Source organism: Python bivittatus, unplaced genomic scaffold, assembly GCF_059951505.1.
Source record: "Python bivittatus isolate LINGU-HERP-01145 unplaced genomic scaffold, Pbiv_v1 ctg000330_np1212, whole genome shotgun sequence".
Lineage (NCBI taxonomy): Eukaryota > Metazoa > Chordata > Lepidosauria > Squamata > Pythonidae > Python > Python bivittatus.
This window is the reverse complement of record NW_028277058.1, coordinates 32,912,730-32,929,822: the sequence shown is the minus strand read 5'-3', so window position 1 is coordinate 32,929,822 and position 17,093 is coordinate 32,912,730. Positions and strand designations below refer to the sequence as shown.

At 38.4% G+C, this 17,093-nt stretch overlaps 1 long non-coding RNA gene across 5 annotated transcripts in view; it reads left to right on the top strand.

Annotated features, from left to right (window-relative positions):
• The window catches only part of LOC148215940 (uncharacterized), a 48,198-nt gene that overhangs the window by 21,139 nt on the left and 9,966 nt on the right, over positions 1-17,093 (top strand). For 2 of the 5 annotated variants that reach the window (XR_015796445.1, XR_015796446.1), the window contains exons 2-3: positions 1,527-1,624; positions 11,338-12,409. This is a non-coding gene — a long non-coding RNA (uncharacterized LOC148215940). Of the gene's footprint in view, positions 1-1,526; positions 1,625-11,337 lie in introns of all 5 variants that reach the window. The other 3 variants (XR_015796447.1, XR_015796443.1, XR_015796444.1) reach the window with 2 other exon arrangements.

Genomic DNA, 17,093 nt, shown 5'->3' with positions numbered 1-17,093 from the left:
GATCCAAGAATTCAAGAAGACCCCTAAATTGCACACCAGTTCAGTCTGGGGGAGTGCAGCTCCATTCAGAATTAATGGAGGGGAATCTCCAGAATAAGACAGCCATGAAGTCCACAGCCACTTGATCTTTTGTTTGGAAAAAGAGCAAATCTTCAAATATCAGGTTAACTTTGAGATAGCTCTGTGACATGCAAATGGCCAGTAGATGAATATTCTATGGGTAGAGTACTACAATTGCCTGCAAATATTCACAATTTGTATGTTATCTTTTTATCATCACTTTGAAAATTCTGTTGTGTGAACAGGCGTATGTGTATGGAGGTGCATATAACATGATGTATATATACATATAAAATGGCAAGCATGTATACTAAAGCTACCAAATTCAGGCTACATAAATCTGGATGACCTGTATATGGAGCAATGATACAGAAAACTCTTTTCTGCTGTCTCATGATCATCTGGATTTTTGCAGCCTTAATGTATATCGTAGGCACCTCCATCAAAAGGTTTGCAATGATCAGTACTTCCTGGTGGTCATGAACACAGGGGCAAGTACGTTACCTGAGCAGTCCTTATAGCCTCCTCTTACTGTCAAATGCCAGAGGCCAGTTTAACAAGGAATTACAGAGATAGCCTTGGGAGATATCTTGGACCATTTGAAGTCATTGGTTTTCCACCAATGGCAATAATGAGTCTTCTGTTGGTTTCATAATCACTTATCTGCCTGAAGGATAGGCCAGTTGTCTCTTGCTGGGAGTTGTTGACTCTTGCAGCACATCAACTTCTTATTCATCCCTCAAATGCATAAAAAACCTCAAGGTTTAAACAAGTTCCATAGCTGTTCATATCCTTGGATACCTTATTGTGCAAATGCCTTGAAATGGATAACCTTTGTTTAAAGACCAAAGCAAACAAAAAGTATTTATATCAGGATTGTCCAATGCTTGAACAAGTTATTGGGGAAGAGCTAAAGATCTTGATTAAATTACCCTCAGATTTCCCCTCTCCTTTTTGCTGAATCATGCCCCCAAACTTCTAACAGGGATAACTAATGCAAATAGTAAAGGGGCTTAGCGCCTCCCCTCATCTTATGCATGTTATGCCCGAGACATGACATAACCTGTGACTTTTCAAACAACCCAAAAGTAATAGGGAACCTAAGCCATAAAGTGTCAAACTGAACAGACAACTACTAGTAATTTTTCAACAGCTTAATGCAGAGCCAAATGCAGACTCTAACTTAAATTGACATTATATAGTATCTTTCTGATTCATGAAACGAGTACTTTCATATTCACCTTTTACAATGTGATGTGAAGCCTGTTCAGTAAATCATAATATACAAAGTAGCCCCGATCTCTTCAGCTATGCTAACAATTGTTCTCAACACCTTGATGAGATGTGGAGCTACAAAATTTAATAGGTGTCCCTGGTTTCAAAACATTTCAGCTTTGAAAAAATAGTTTGAATGTAGCCCAAATCTACAAATTACAAAAATCATTGCCTGTCTCCTCTCCCCTAAGATGCTGCCATGTGCTTTGAAGACTGAATGTTTGCCTCTTACCTGCAACATATATCTCAGAGAGCCATGTGGCAACTTATTACCACAAAGGAAGTCAAGGTAAATTCTTTCACAGGGGCTGACCTAAGTCTCATTCTATAACTCAAAAGGTATTGTTTTAAAATGTATCCAAATTTAGTTTAGTTTTTACATATTTAAATTGTGTAATGTTTGAATTATCCAACACATAAAGTTCTGTTCATAATAAACATGAAATTGCTATGGACCTTCTTGGTAGCAACCTACCAGAATTGTTTTATCGCAATTCCCATGGAATTGAACATAATCTGTTCAGCTCCATTTAATTTTTGTGTCATATCTGCAGAACAGAGTCCTACTAGATGGGATTATTCATTCAGAGTTCAACATATGACTGGTAGCATTTGGCATTCAATCATTCGGACTCATCTCTGATACAAAGAAACCAAAGAAGAGCTGCAGACTGTTAAGGGAGAGACTGTTGGACTGTTGGACCGCAATCGGTCAACCAATAAAAACACATATCTTGTGCTATCTAATTGCTTTCAGAGTAGCTCATAATGATGAAGTGGCCAAAAATAAAAATAAAAACAGGCATTAAAACAACTTCTAAAAAATAAAAGAAAGCCAAGACAAGCTGGGCATTTAAAGAGGCCTGGTGTCATCTGCTCCTGCTCTGCAGCATCACTAGAAGCCCAGAAATACCCCTTTAGTAGGTGGCAACTATTGGGTGCCAGATAACCACCATTCTATCCTCCTGGGCATTTCACGTTTTTAGACTGTCTGTAATGTCATTTCCTCTAAATGGCTCTTCATTTGTTGGCTGAAATGTCATTGCCTCCTTAGCTTTGGAATTTGGCTGATTATCAGGAATTTTACTGTTTATCAGGAATGACACCAGGCCTCTTTAAATGCCCAGCTTGTCTTGGCTTTCTTTTATGTTTTTAGAATTTTTTATGGTTGTATCGAGAATTATATTGAGAAATATAATTTTGATAAATGAAATTGAGTCCAAAGGAGGATGGGTGGTAAAAGAAGGGACCCTCCCTAGTTTTCAGGAGAGTAAAAGTGAAGGAAGGGAGGGCTACTTTCAGACTTGCAAGATTTTGTTAATTTAACCTTACAATAAAGATAGAGCTAGTACTCCTGGTTGTGCTTCTTGTCTGGACTACCTTGCAAGACTAACATCAAGTGGACAAATGGATTGTGGCAATGTCAGAATTCGCAGAAATGACAAAGCACACCTGTTTGGTCAGAGAAAAAAGCAACAAAAACTTTTCTGAAAGACTGGAAACCTAGTATGGATGCTTTGCTGAAAGAAGGAAAAAATGATATGATGATTTATGGTTTGAAAATTTAAAAAGATGTGGATTAAATGAGGAGCTGAAGGGATTTACATAATATCTAAGAGGGAGGAGAGATTACAAGATTGTAATTATCTGTTGAAGAGAAGGTCAGAAGTCATTATATTACATGACTTTCTTTCCTTTCCTTCTTTCCTTCTTTCCTTCCTTCCTTCTTCTTTAGATTTGTCCTTTACTTTAAGTAAAATTCTTAATATAAATAAATAAATAAAATTTTCATGACTGCATGAGCCAGACTGTTTGGACATGATGGGAGTTTAATCTGAAGATCTTAGAGGCAATAAGTCACAGAATATCGCCTTATGGATTTTGTTAAAATGGATGACAGATTGGAATCTTTACCTTGAAATGTTAATCCACCCAAACATTCACAGCATGCAAGTCTTAAGCCATAATAACATTACCCAGTCTGGACTCTAAATTTGTTTTTCAGTCATAACAAATTCTCTGACACGGCATTAATCCATTAAACAAAAATAAAACATGGGTTGAGATTTGGTTTTTATTTACCACTAGAAATAGAAGCTCTCTCTTTCTCAGTTTGGGGTTTAGATGTTCTGATTTGTTAAAGCAGGGGAGGGATAAGACTAAACACGGCTTATATTAAGCAGCATACACCCACGTTTTTTAGAACAGAATAAGTTTTCAAAATATTGAGCTTTCAGGACATATGACTAATATCAACTGATATTTTTCAATGTTTTCATTAGAAAATTGTTTTCTTCCAAGTTAGGTTCAGAAAACACATAGGAAAATTGTTTTAATAGGACCTGCTAACATTTGTGTGCATAACATTGGGAGACTATTCAAAGGCGGCATTTATGACTCTCTTACTCTAAATGGCCCCTTCCTATTCTATTATGATATGACCCAGGGAAGATTATGATGGCAGATTTCTATATGGTTACTTGGAAGATCAGAATTGTGTATATCTTTGACATGCACACTTATATACTTGTCAGAAATTTTAGTCCTGTTCTCTTTTTTGTTATTTTAGGCTAGTTTTTGCTTTCAAAACATGGAGAAAATGACAGAACATGGAGTGCAAGAACAGTATTTAACTGATTGATTAATTGATTGATTGATTGATTGATTATGTGCCATCAAGTTAGTGTCAGCTCTTAGCAACCTCAAAAATAGATTTTCTCGATGACAATCTGTCCCTAACCTCCTTCAAGTTTTCCAGAAGTGCTGACTATCCTCTTCTTCTCTAGGTATTTGCATAATGTGCCTGAAGTAAGATAATTTGAGCCTCAAGCAAAAACTCTGGATTACTCTGTTCTATGTCCATTTGTTTATTTTCTTGACTATTCATGGTATTCTTAGGAGTTTTCCCCAACACCAAAGTTCAAAAGTGTCAATACTGTCTGTATCCTACTTCTTCAAAGTCCAACTTTTGCTTCTACTGTGTCATGGGGAATATCATTGCCTGAACTATTCTGTTCTTTGTAGGTATAGAAACATCAGGGCCTCTGAATTTATTTTCTAAGATATTCATGGCTACTCTACCAAGTACTAGTCTGTGGCTTATTTCTTGACTGCTTGTTCCTTTACTTTTTACATTTTTTTTTTTTTTTTGTGCCTTCAAGTGTTGACTCCTGGTTACTGCCTGGACTAGTCCCTGCAGTTTTCTTGGCAAAATTTAGCCACTGCCTTCTTCCTAGGCCTGAGAGAGAGTGACTGGCCCAAGCTCACCCAACTCGCTTTGTGCCCAAATTAGCAGAACTAGAACTCACAGTCTCCCAGTTTCTAGCCTGGTGCCTTAACCACTACACCAAACTGGCTGATGGTTGATCCTAAAAGGCAGAAGCTATCATTTCAGTATCTTTGTTGTCAGTTCTAAGGCTGGTTGTTGTACCTGTTATCATTAGTTTAGTTTTCTTTATATTAATTTTAGTCCCATATCTTCACTATGCTCCTTGACTTTTATTACTAGAGCTTTCAGATCCTTTGCATTTTTGGCTATCAGAGTAGTGTCATCAGCATAATGCAGATTACTGATGTTTCCTCCACCAGTTTTAAAACCACATTCATCATTCAATCCAGCTTCTCTTAATTAATTAATTAATTCAACGTATAGGCTGAATAAATACGGGGAGAGTATACAACCTTGTTGCACTCCTTTACCAAGCTGAAGCCAGTATTTTCTCCATATTCTGTCCATACTGTGGCTTCCTGACTTGCATATAAGTTTTACATGAAGACAATGAGATGTTCTGGGATTTCCATTTTTCTAAGCCCATTCCACAGTTTGACATGATCAACACAATCAAAGATCTTTCTATAATCAATGAAACACATACTGACTTCTTTTTGGTATTCTTTGGCTTTCTCAACTATCTATCCAGCATGCATCAGCAATAATATCTTCTGTTCCTCTGCCTTTTCTAAAGCCCATTTGAACTTCTGACATCTCCTTTTCTGTGTAGGGCTCTAATCTGCATTGGATGATCCTAAGCATTATTTTGTTAGCATGTAAAAAATAAGATTACTGCATGACAGTTTGCACACTGTGCATTCTTTTTTTTATTGGAATGTAGATTGACCTCTTCCAGTCTGTTGGCCACTGTGTCATTCCCCAGATTTGCTAGCATAGCTTGCTTAAAATCTTTACTGTCTCTTCTTTTGTTGCTTGCCATATTTCTGGGGGTATTCCATCAGTTCTTGTAGCCTTCTGACTTGGTAATGACTGAAATGCTGATTAACTTCATCTTCTAATACTAGTGGTTCTTGTAAGTAGGGAATATCTTCTGAAGTATATTGAATGTTGACATATTTCAGTATACTCCTTCCATCTTTGTTTGATCACCTTTAAATCAGTTACTGACTTATCAGTTACTGATTTATCAATCCATTGGTATTCTTTAGCATACCAGTTTGAGGTTGGAAACTCCTTCTGAGTTCAGAGATCTTTTTGAAGACTTTTCTTGCTTTTCCATATCTGTTTCCTACTTCTATGTCTTTACATATGTTATTGTAATACTACTTCTTGTTTCTTCTAACAGCTGTCTGAAAATCTTTGTTAAGTTCCTCCCTGAGAGTTTTGTCTTTGGCTTCTCTTCTCTTCTCTTCTTGACAATTTCTGCAGTTTGTTCTGACATTCAGTTTTCTTTCTTCTGTTTCTTCATTTTTAGCAGTCTCTTTTCACATTCATACTTGACAACTTCTTTAAGTTCATTCCACAGTTCCTCTCATTTTCTATCAACGAGTTTCAGGATTTCAAAGTGTTTCATGATGCTCTACTTGCAAATGGTGGATATATGCTCAAAATCTTATTGTGGAAACTGGTTGGCTTTGTTCTTCTGCTTTAGCTTAATTTGGAACTTGCACATGCGGAGTTCATGACCTGTTCCGCACTTAGCACCTGGCCATATCTTTGATGCTATAACTGAGCTCCTTCACCTCATTTTAGCAATAATGTAGTCAATTTGATATTTATATATCCCATCTGGTGATGTTTGTGAATACAGTCATAATTTTGGTTGTTTGAAGACAGTGTTAGCAATGAAGAAATCACTGGAGTTGCAGAAATTGATAAGTCATTTTCTTGCTTCATTTCTGTTTCCTAAACTATACAGTTCAACATTTTCCTCCTTAATATTTCCGGTCTCCATTCACAACCAGCACATCCTGCCTGCATATTGTGTCAATTTCAGATTGAACTTGGTCATAAAATTCATCAACCTCCTCTTCATCTGCATCAGTGGTCCCAATTCACTGATTCCTAGGATGTCTATTTGTAGTCATTTTATTTCATCTTTCACTGTGTTGAGTTTTCCTGTGTTCACACATCTTACATTCCATGTTCCCAATGAGTCTGTCTTATAGCTGCAGATTTTCTTTTCCTGTATGGCAACATCAGCAACTAGACGTCCCAAAAGCTTCAACTTAGCCACATCATAAGCACCATTATACTCTAAAATACTCTCAGCTCTTCCTCAGTAGGATTTTGAGTGCCATCTGACCTGAGGAGCCCATCATCTGGCACTGTATCATCAGTCATTTTATGTTTTCTATCCATGTGGTTTTCTTGCTAAAAATATAGGAGTGGTTTACTATTGCCTTATTCCTTACAAACAAACAAACAAATGTTGTGTCTCACAGTGTGTTCTTACTGTCACAAAACTTCCTCAAAAAGGAGAAGTGTGGGATGATGAGGCTTTGGCATTTAACCAAGGTGACTCCATACACAAGCCAATACATCAGGAAACCCTCTCTTGAGTCCATGTCACTTTTTCCCTTAAAAATAATTGCTATGTAGCTAAGGTTTTATTTTTATTTGCCAGTGCAGAATAAGGATCTGTTATTAGACAACATAGTGACACCTAGGAAATGTTTCTTCCTGTCTCTCTATGAGATTTTGTGTAAGTCACTGAATATCTCCAAGAACATGTCAATATTCAACTTTCATGTTCATGTTACTTGCTTCACTTTTATATTCAAGCAACTATCACTTGTTTGCAATTCATTTTCAATTAAATATTTGGTATTCATGCATGCTTGATTTAATAGGCCAGCAGGCTATCCCACCTTCTGTTTTACTGCAGTTTTTAAAATTATCAAGGAATCAAACAATGAATCAATCACTCTTTTGAAATAGGAAAAATAGTCATAAATTCAGTTATTTCTATTCCTTTTGTTACTCATTACATGAGAGCTGCTAAAACATGCAATATTTTAGTATAGTTTTCAATAGCAACTATAATGTACAAATGTGCAGTTTTAAGGATTTTCAATATCCAACACAGTTCAGAAACAGTCCAGCATGCCTTCCCTCTGAACATTATCACTCTGTTCTTGTCATAGTCATGAAACCTAGATTGGCAGATCAATGTATCTTTCAGCCAGCATTTTTCCCATTGGTGAGACAGTAACTTCCTCTTCTACTTCAGTTTCTTAAGAGGTTGTTAGCAGTTTTGGGAGAAATTGTTAAGAGGAAAGGTGACTCAGTCCTGAGATTTGTGGAAATTTAGAAGTTTGGTTCTAATTCTAAACTTCTGTTTAGAAACCTCACATTGCAAGAACCATATGCATAGGAATTTACAATCTAGCATAGTTCAGCATTGTAAGCGGTGCCTAGTCTGGAAAAGCAGAAGTACCAGTCTTTCATTAATAAGTGTAAGTAGCATTAATTTAAATGAAGTCGCAAGGATCATATTCTAGCTTTCTAAGAAACACTAGGAACCTGAGTAAAGTTTTGAGTTATATCTGCAAAATTCAGCTGCAAGTGTATTGTTTCATCAGGCATAAGAAGAAATGTCTATTTCCAACTTTTAGGGGTACTTGTAGGGCTACAAGATCTTCCCAACCACTGGTGTATATATTGTTATATGTCACTGGTGTTTTGTATGTATCACGCAATGTCTTATATGTATTCATTTGCTATTTTTAATTAATAAAGTTTTAAAAAAAAGATCTTCCCAACCACTGGATGAAAACTAAGATGCACAGAAAATTGTAACTCTTTGCTGCCATCTTGGTTGGTTGGTTTTGAAGTTCAGATCCAGTAGCCCTAGTGTTTAGAAATTTTGGATTGGATTTTGGATCTGTTTCAAGTCATCAGTAAATTGTCCCTGTTGATTGTAGCAAGAGATTAGACAAATTAAAAAATAGTGCAAGTTAAACAAGGTGTGTACTGTTCAGCTTTTACAAGATTTTTTCCAGGCATGGAAAGCTGCCATTACCCTGAGTATTGACCATGTTGGCTGAGGCTGATTGGAACTGAAACTTGCAACATCTATAAGAATATGGGTTCTATTTATTTATTTGTTTGTTTATTTATCATATTTATATGCCACACATTTCACAGAAATGTGACTTTTTATGGTACAATAAAACCATAAAAAACAGTAATTACAAAAACACCCTACAATCAAAACATTAATATTATTATTATAAAAAACAGAAGGGCTAGGGAGAGCATTAGATGTTACGCACAATGTTGCCACCTCATTAAATCTCCATTCCTGTGAGACCCCCAAGCCTGCTGAGAAAGTTTCCTCCAGATTGAGATCGCAACTCTCACAATTTCCAACCAGCTGAGAATTCTAAGAATTGCTGTTGTAACATATCTGGGAACATGGGTGCCAATTCTGAGTAGATTGCTTTCCATATCTGAGAAATAGGTTATGAAGAGCTGTTAGGCATAAGAATATAAGGAGAATGTTGCTAGGTAGGCCAAAGTCTACCTAGTTCAGCTTCTGTATCACATAGTGACTAGCCACGTTCATATAGAAATGCCAGTTGTGAGGAGAGCAGCAGGAAATGTCTTAATAGACTCTTGGTCTTACTGAATAGGATGTTTGTTTGTGGGTCTCAAGATATCTCAAAGCCTTTGTAGCCAGCTCAAACATTTAGTCACCCCACCCCTGGAGTATTTAAAGTACTATGTTGCTAATCCCAGGTAATTTCTTTCTGTCCTTCTTCTCAGGCATATGTGCCAGAGCACATGTTCTTGGATTCTCCTTCTGGTAGGATGTAGGTGCTTGGTTTTGCCTATTTGTATAATTTAGGAATGTATTTCTCGTAAATAAACCATCCATCTGTTGCAGTTATAAAACCTGCAGGGTCACTCATATCTATACACTGAATGTTTCACCCTCCAACAGTCTAGAGGAAAGGAAGTCTCTGAGTACAAAGAAGTACCAAAGAAATAGGCATGTAGTATCATACGTCTTACATACTAGATGACAAGAGCATCGGAGGAGGACCCAGACTAAAGCTCCTTCCACACCTAGACTTTATAGAAATGCAACGGCTGTTCATTAGGTATAAGATAAACAGTATAGTGCGATACTCACTAATTTATAATATATATATTATAATTTATAATATATCCATGAGGCATACATGTCATAACTGTAGGAAAGGAAAAAATGCTAGAAAGATCAAATATTTTTGTTGAGCATTAGTTCTGTAGTTGCAGGTCCAAATTGCTGCCATATTTTAAAGTTTTGTTTTCTATTTGTGTGCATCAATTCAAACCATCGTTCATTCAATCCTGCACATTCATTTTAACTCATTCAATCCTGCACATTCATTTTAATTCATTCAATCCTGCACATTCATTTTAAAAACAAGACAATCCTTTCCTGCCCACCATTCCTTCAGAACAAGTATCAGTGAATAATATAATTTCTTCTAGTGAGTCATAATTCCTTCTAGTATGCTTCACAATGCCCATAGAAAACTGCCCAGCTAGATTTTTCCTGCATGTATATTGTAGATAAGTAGTTTGTATCTTCACTTAGCATCATCTCACAGTACTGCCACTGACACAGATATTATATGGAAGTGGTGACTGCCTAAAAGAACTGTCATAAAAGCAGTCAGGGGAAATGGGTTTTTAAGGTAACAATATCAGGAGAGGAGGGTGTAATGTGTGTCATGTGTTCCTGAGTGGGGAATTCAACGGACAAGTTGGCTAGATCCATCCTTGGATCTTCAAAGAAGCACAAGAGCCAAAGATACTCCAACTAACATCTCAGAACAAATTGTGAAACAAGCCAATACTGGAGAACTCATTTAGGACTTCTCCAAACTTTGCTTTGTCCCAAATTAATTTCAGTTCATTTTGCAAGTTGAAAGCATAGACAGACAAAGGAGGACAAAGTATGTTGCTCATTATCAATAACATTGCAAATCATGTTTGATATACAGTACTATGCAAACAATTTAGGCATGTGTGAAAAAATGCTGTAAAGTAAGAATGCTTTCAAAAATATATATTGTAATTGTTTATGTTTATCAATTTACAAAATGCAAAGTGAGCAAACAGAAGAGAAATCCAAATCAAATCAATATTTGGTGTGAACACCCTCTGCCTTCAAAACAGCATCAATTCTTCTAGGTACACTTGCATGCAGTTTTTGAAGGAACTCGGCAGGTAGGTTGTTCCAAACATCTTGAAGAACTAACCACAGATCTCCTGTGGATGTAGGCTGCCTCAAATCCTTCTGTGTCTTCATGTAATCCCAGACAGACTTGATGATGTTGAGATCAGGGCTCTGTGGGGGCAAAACCATCACTTCCAGGACTCCTTGCTCTTCTTTATGCTGAAGATAGTTCTTAATGACATTGGCTGTATGTTTGGGGTCGTTCTCCTGCTGCAGAATCAATTTGGGGCCAATCACATGCCTCCCTGATGGTATGGCATGATAGATAAGTATCTGCCTGTATTTCTCAGCATTGATCTTGACCAAATCTCCAAGTCCATTTGCAGAAATGCAGTCCCAAACTTGCAAGGAACTTCCTCCATGCTTCACTGTTGCCTGCAGACACTCATTATTGTACTGCTCTCCAGCCCTTCAGTGAACTGCCTGCCTCCTGCTACAGCCAAATATTTCAAATTTTGACTCATCAGTCCAGAGCACCCCAGTTCCTATGTTTTTGTGCTTAGTTGAGTCACTTAACCTTGTTTCCATGTCGTAGGTATGGCTTTTTGGCTGCAATTCTTCCATGAAGACCACTTCTGGCCAGACTTCTCCAGACAGTAAATGGGTACACCTGGGTCCCACTGGTTTCCACCAGTTCTGTGCTGATGGCACTGCTGGACATCTTCTGAAGTTGAAGGGAAGTAAACATGATGTGTCTTCCATCTGCTGCATTAAGTTTCCTTGGCTGACCACTGTGCCTACAGTCCTCAACGTTGCCCATTTCTTTGTGCTTCTTCAAAAGAGCTTTAACAGCACATCTTGAAACCCAGTCTGCTTTGAAATGTTTGCCTGGGAAAGACCTTGCTGATGCAATAGAACTACCTTGTGTCTTGTTGCTGTGCTCAGTCTTGCCATGGTGGATGACCTGTGACACGAAACTGGCTTCCACAACCTCACCTTAGTAGCAGAGTTTGGCTGCTTCTCACCCAGTTTTAAGCCTCCTACACAGCTGTTTATGTTTCAGTTAATGACTGTGTTTCAACCTACATATGAAATTGATGATCATTAGCACCTGCTTGGTATAATTGGTTAATCATACACCTGACTCTAATCCTGCAAGATCCCTGACTTTGTGCAAGTGTACAAAATGTGCAAGTGCAAGAATTGATGCTGGTTTGAAGCCAAAGGGTAGTCACAACAAATATTGATTTGATTTAGATTTTTCTTCTGTTCTCTCCCTTTGCATTTTGTAAATTGATAAACATAAACAATTACATATATCTTTGAAAGCATTCTTACTTTACAGCATTCTTTCACACCTGCCTAAAACTTTTGCACACTACTGTATGGCAGGTTCAGAAAATCCTATTTCAAAAAACCTCCAGAGTGCAATCTGGAAAAAATTGTAAGTTCACAAGATTGTGAATTGCTGAAAAAACAGATTTTAAAGAGAAGAAATTTCTGAAAGCAAACATCATTGTTGCATCATATTGCATTGTCTTGCTACACCTTTTCAGGCTTCTATCATGCTTTCAAGTTCTGCTGTTTGAAGAGCTGTCTTAGTTTTAATAAGTGAATTCCTTAAAAAAGGCTCTTTTTTTTCAGGTTCACACAGAAGGCTGAAAAAGGTTAGGTTCCTTTAACAAATAGCAGAGAGATGCTATGTTTGTACAAGGTCCTCAGCACTTCTTTCCAATTATTTTTGAAGGATGCACAGTCCAAGTGCCTAGACATGTTAATCCCATATCTCAAAAATGCAGTTTTGAAATTCTTAAGAAATTCACTATCTTCTAGCTGCACCTTTCATAACTATTCCAGTAGCTGAAGGGTCTTTTGAGGACATCATATTGCAGCTTTTTATGTTTTAGTATTAGTTGGTTATGGCCAACTGTGGGAGGATTGGGGGCTTCTTAGCCAGATTGTGGTTCAAGGGTTTGCTGTTTGTGATGTGCTCATCTAAACAAAAAAAAGGGGGGGGATTAAACTTACCAATGTATACAACAAGCTTCTTTAAAAAGTTGTCTCTATAATTATCTGTGTAGACGTGAGGAAGAGTACTGTGTATATTTTTTTTTATGTATTTATTTATATATCAAATTTGTCATCCTATCCTCACTAGGATATTAGCATAGCCACAAGACCCTGTTACATCCTGTTTTATTTTTCCTCCACTTTGCATGCCTAAAAGTTATTTTCATTATTATATGTGAGAGGTCATATAATGTTCTGCCCCTTCTTCTGTTAGGATGTAGGTCTTCTATGCTGCTTACATGGTACTTTTGGCCAAGCCAGTTCCCTATTTATAAACATTGTAAAACACCTGTAAGTATTTCAAGCAACCTTGAAATATTTAAGACCAAGCTTTTCCATGAAGCATGTCCCTCCTGAAATCTAATTTGCCACAACATTTTTCTTAGCTATCATGTTTCACTCAATGCTGAGATTGAATGCCTTTCAACCCCTACTGCTCAGATCATGGAAACAATTTTAGCTACCACGTGGAAGATATCCCACATGGAAGATGTCATCATATCAGTGAAGGTGTTCACCACACTGTTGGGTTAATTTCTCCATACAGATATGGCCCTTTCTTTCATATGCTTGCTCCAACAATTTCTTAAGAGTAGAATTTTCCTATATCCCCACTGCTGAAGAAATCTAATGAAACAAATTCCTTCTTAATCTCTTTCCTTGGGATTTAATGGACATGAAGAAAGGAGTATATAATGAAAGACAGGCCATTCAAACACACCCTTAACTACCCGATAACAAATTATGTACAAGAACATCACAATCCACCATAAGAATTTCTTCTTTGATAGAATTTCTGAAGCAAATTCCCTTTCATCAAATTGAATGATAATTTGTAAGGGAAAGGTGGAGTTGAATTTATCTGCAGAACACTACTTGGCAGAAACATGAAGACTCCAATTGCATGGAAATATGTTCCATGTGAAAGCCTAACTTGTAATAGCTGGCATCAAAGTGATTTATGGTGGACAGATCTTTATAGGAATTATAACTTGGCTTTAATCAAGGCACATCTGAATGGCATTGGGGAGGTGATCAATTTAAGCAGAACAGCCAATCCTAACACATTACACACAGTACAGCTATCTGTATGAGCCCTCCATCTGTCTCTGTAGCTGTTTTTGAAAGTTGATTTACAACTTCTTAAATAAATAAACTGGAAACTGATGTGAAAATTGTAGCTTTAGAATCAAAACATTCTGAGTGTTGAGTGTTTTGAACACTAGATCTGTGCACAGAGAAAAAAAATCCTTTCAAATCAAAATCCACTCCTGCTTCCCCAAGAGGGGAAGGGTTATTTTATTACTTTTCAAAAAACCAAGCCTTGGAAATCTCTACTGTTTTGTTACTCAGAGATATACCAATAGATCCTGATCAATATTTTTCCGCTCTTCTTGCATCTGCAGAATGTTGCCCAGCGACCCTGTTTAAGATCACCCGATCCCTCTTGGGAAAGGAGGGCCCAGTTACTGATTTACAGGGCCATACAGAGGAGTTTTCTAGGCTTCTGGAGGATAAAATCACTCAGATCTAGTCCCAGTTGGATACCAAGCATGGGGTAGAGATGCCCCAGAGTATGGACTTACCCTGTTATCTAGGAACAGTTTGATCCTGTTGAACCTGAGGAAGCGGACAGGGTCCTCCAGATGATCAATGCCACCACTTGTCAACTAGATCCATGCCCCTCCTGGCTGATTAAGGCTACTCAGGAGGTGATATATGGGTGGGTCCAGATGATGGTGAATTCATTTTTGAGGGAGGGAACGTTCCCAGTTGCCTTTAAAGAGACACTGATGCATCCCATCCCCAAGAAACTGAATCCCACTGTATTGGACAATTTTTGTCCAGTCTCCCACTTCCCTTTTTTAGGGAAGGTGGTTGAGAAGGTGGTGGTATGGCAGCTCCAGAGGATCCTGGAGGAAACAAATTATCTGGAGCCTTTTCAGTCGGGTTTCAGGGCCAGATATGGAATGGAAATGGCATTGGTTGCGCTTTTGGATGATCTCTGGCAGGAGCGGGATGGGAGTAGTGCATCCATCCTTGCTCTCCTTGACCTCTCAGCAGCTTTCAATACCATGGACCATGGTATCCTTTTGGATTGACTTGGGGAGTTGGGAATGGGTGGCAGAGTTTTGCACTGGTTCTCTTCCTTCCTCCAAGGTCGATCCCAATCAGTGTTGATTGGGAGCGAGAGATCCAGCCCACGGCCCCTCCATTGTGGGGTGCCACAGGGTTCGGTACTCTCTCCACTCCTTTTTAACATCTACATGAAACCACTGGGTGAGATCATCTGCCACCTTGGGATGAGGTATCATCAATATGCAGATGATACCCAGTTATACATCTCCATCCCAGGTGACTTGAGTGATGCCGTGACCACCCTTTCATTGTGCCTGGAGACTGTGGGGGTCTGGATGGAGTGCAATAGGCTTCAGCTGAACCCTGATAAGAAGGAGTGGCTGTGGATTAGAGGACTCTCTGCATCTGAGGATTTACCATCTTTGGTTTTAGATGGGATTGCACTGCCCCAGACAGACCTGGTGTGTAATCTGGGGGTCCTCCTGGGCTCACAACTCTTGCTTGAGGAGCAGGTGGCAGTCGTGGCCAGGAGGACCTTTGCCCAACTTCAAGTGCTGTGCCAGTTATGGATCAGGAGGCCCTCCAGTCAATCACTGATGCCCTGGTCATCTCCCGTATGGACTATTGCAATGCGCTGTACATGGGGCTACCCTTGAAGAGTATCCAGAAGCTACAGCTGGTTCAAAATGCGGCTGCACAGATATTAGGTCCCCCTAGGATGGCACATATAACACCTTTGCTGCAGGAGCTGCATTGGGTCCCAGTTTGCTTCCAGGTCCAATTCAAGGTTTGGTTATTACCTTTAAAGCCCTACATAGCGTGTGTGCAGGCTATCTGAGTGACTGTGTCACCCTCAATACATCAACCTGCCCCACCCGGTCAGGCAAAGAAGGCATGTTATGGACCCCGTCAGCAAGAGAATGTTGGCTGGCGGGGCCCAGGAGGAGAGCCTTCTCTGTCATTGTCCCCACCCTCTGGAATATTCTCCCCCTAGAGGTGCAGTGGGCCCCTACCCTCTGCCAGCTTGCATGGGGCAAGAAGAGTTTTAACCAACCTTCGGAGTGGCTGGCAACCTGATAACGTTCCTCGAGCCTAATACTCTCTAGTTACCATCAATCCTTGGAATATACTTATTATTTATTTAGGACTATTGTTATATTGTATTTTTAATTAATATTTATCTTTTCTGTAAACTGCCCAGAGTTGCTTTTTAACAAGAGGGGTGGTGACAAATTTGATATATAAATAAATAAGTAAATCTTTTGCTCAGTCTTGATGAAGCTTATTAGTAAATTATTAGAGTCAAATAAAAGGTTTAAATAAAAATGGTTTAGTTAAAAGGTAGAGACAATTACCAGGAAATAATTTCTGTATAATTATTTATCCATTTTGGGAACCATAAAACAGATTTGTGTATGTGTGTGTGTGTATACAATTTATATGTGTGCCTGTGTATGTTGCTGGGTGGTTTTTCAGATTGGATGCTCAGGACAAGTTACAAGAGATTTGCTTTGCCAAGTCTAAGCATAGAACAATCCAGTCCTCAACTGTGCCACCTTGATTCATGCAGCTCCGCCAATATACATAATAGGTTACTTGGCTTAACAATTCTGGTTGTTGATTAGTCCAATTAAGAGTAGAAAAATGAAGTTCTGAGATGAAAAAGAAATTAACAAGAAATAAAAATGAGGCACCAAATCCATAAAAGAAGATCACTTTTATGACGCCTCATTTTCTCTTTTTCATCTTAGAACTTCATATGGTAGGACAGAGACACCTTTGCTTCAGAGCCATTTTCCTTACCTGGACTATTATGTTACCTATCATCACACACTGCTCTTGGAAATTTCAGGTTTCAGAGATGGTGGCTGAATAGGATAAAGAGAACAAACCTGGATTTTTACTCTCAGCTCTGCTGTTTGGGCCAATCTTAGACAGGAGCTATTCTGTGATTTCTCCATTTGGCAGTTCTCAGCAGTTCTCTCAAAGCTGAACCCCTTTCAAAGAGACAACGTGGCAACTGTTTGATGGCAGTAGCAAACATTCAGGTTAGAAAGGGCTAACCATTCATGAGGCAAGCACCTTGGCACAGCTTCAATGGAATGAATCAATGTGAAAGAACAGAACTGGCTGCCTAATGTTCCAGTGACAAACTTTTCTTGCAAAGGGCTTTCCATTTACAACATAACATTTCCAAAGAAG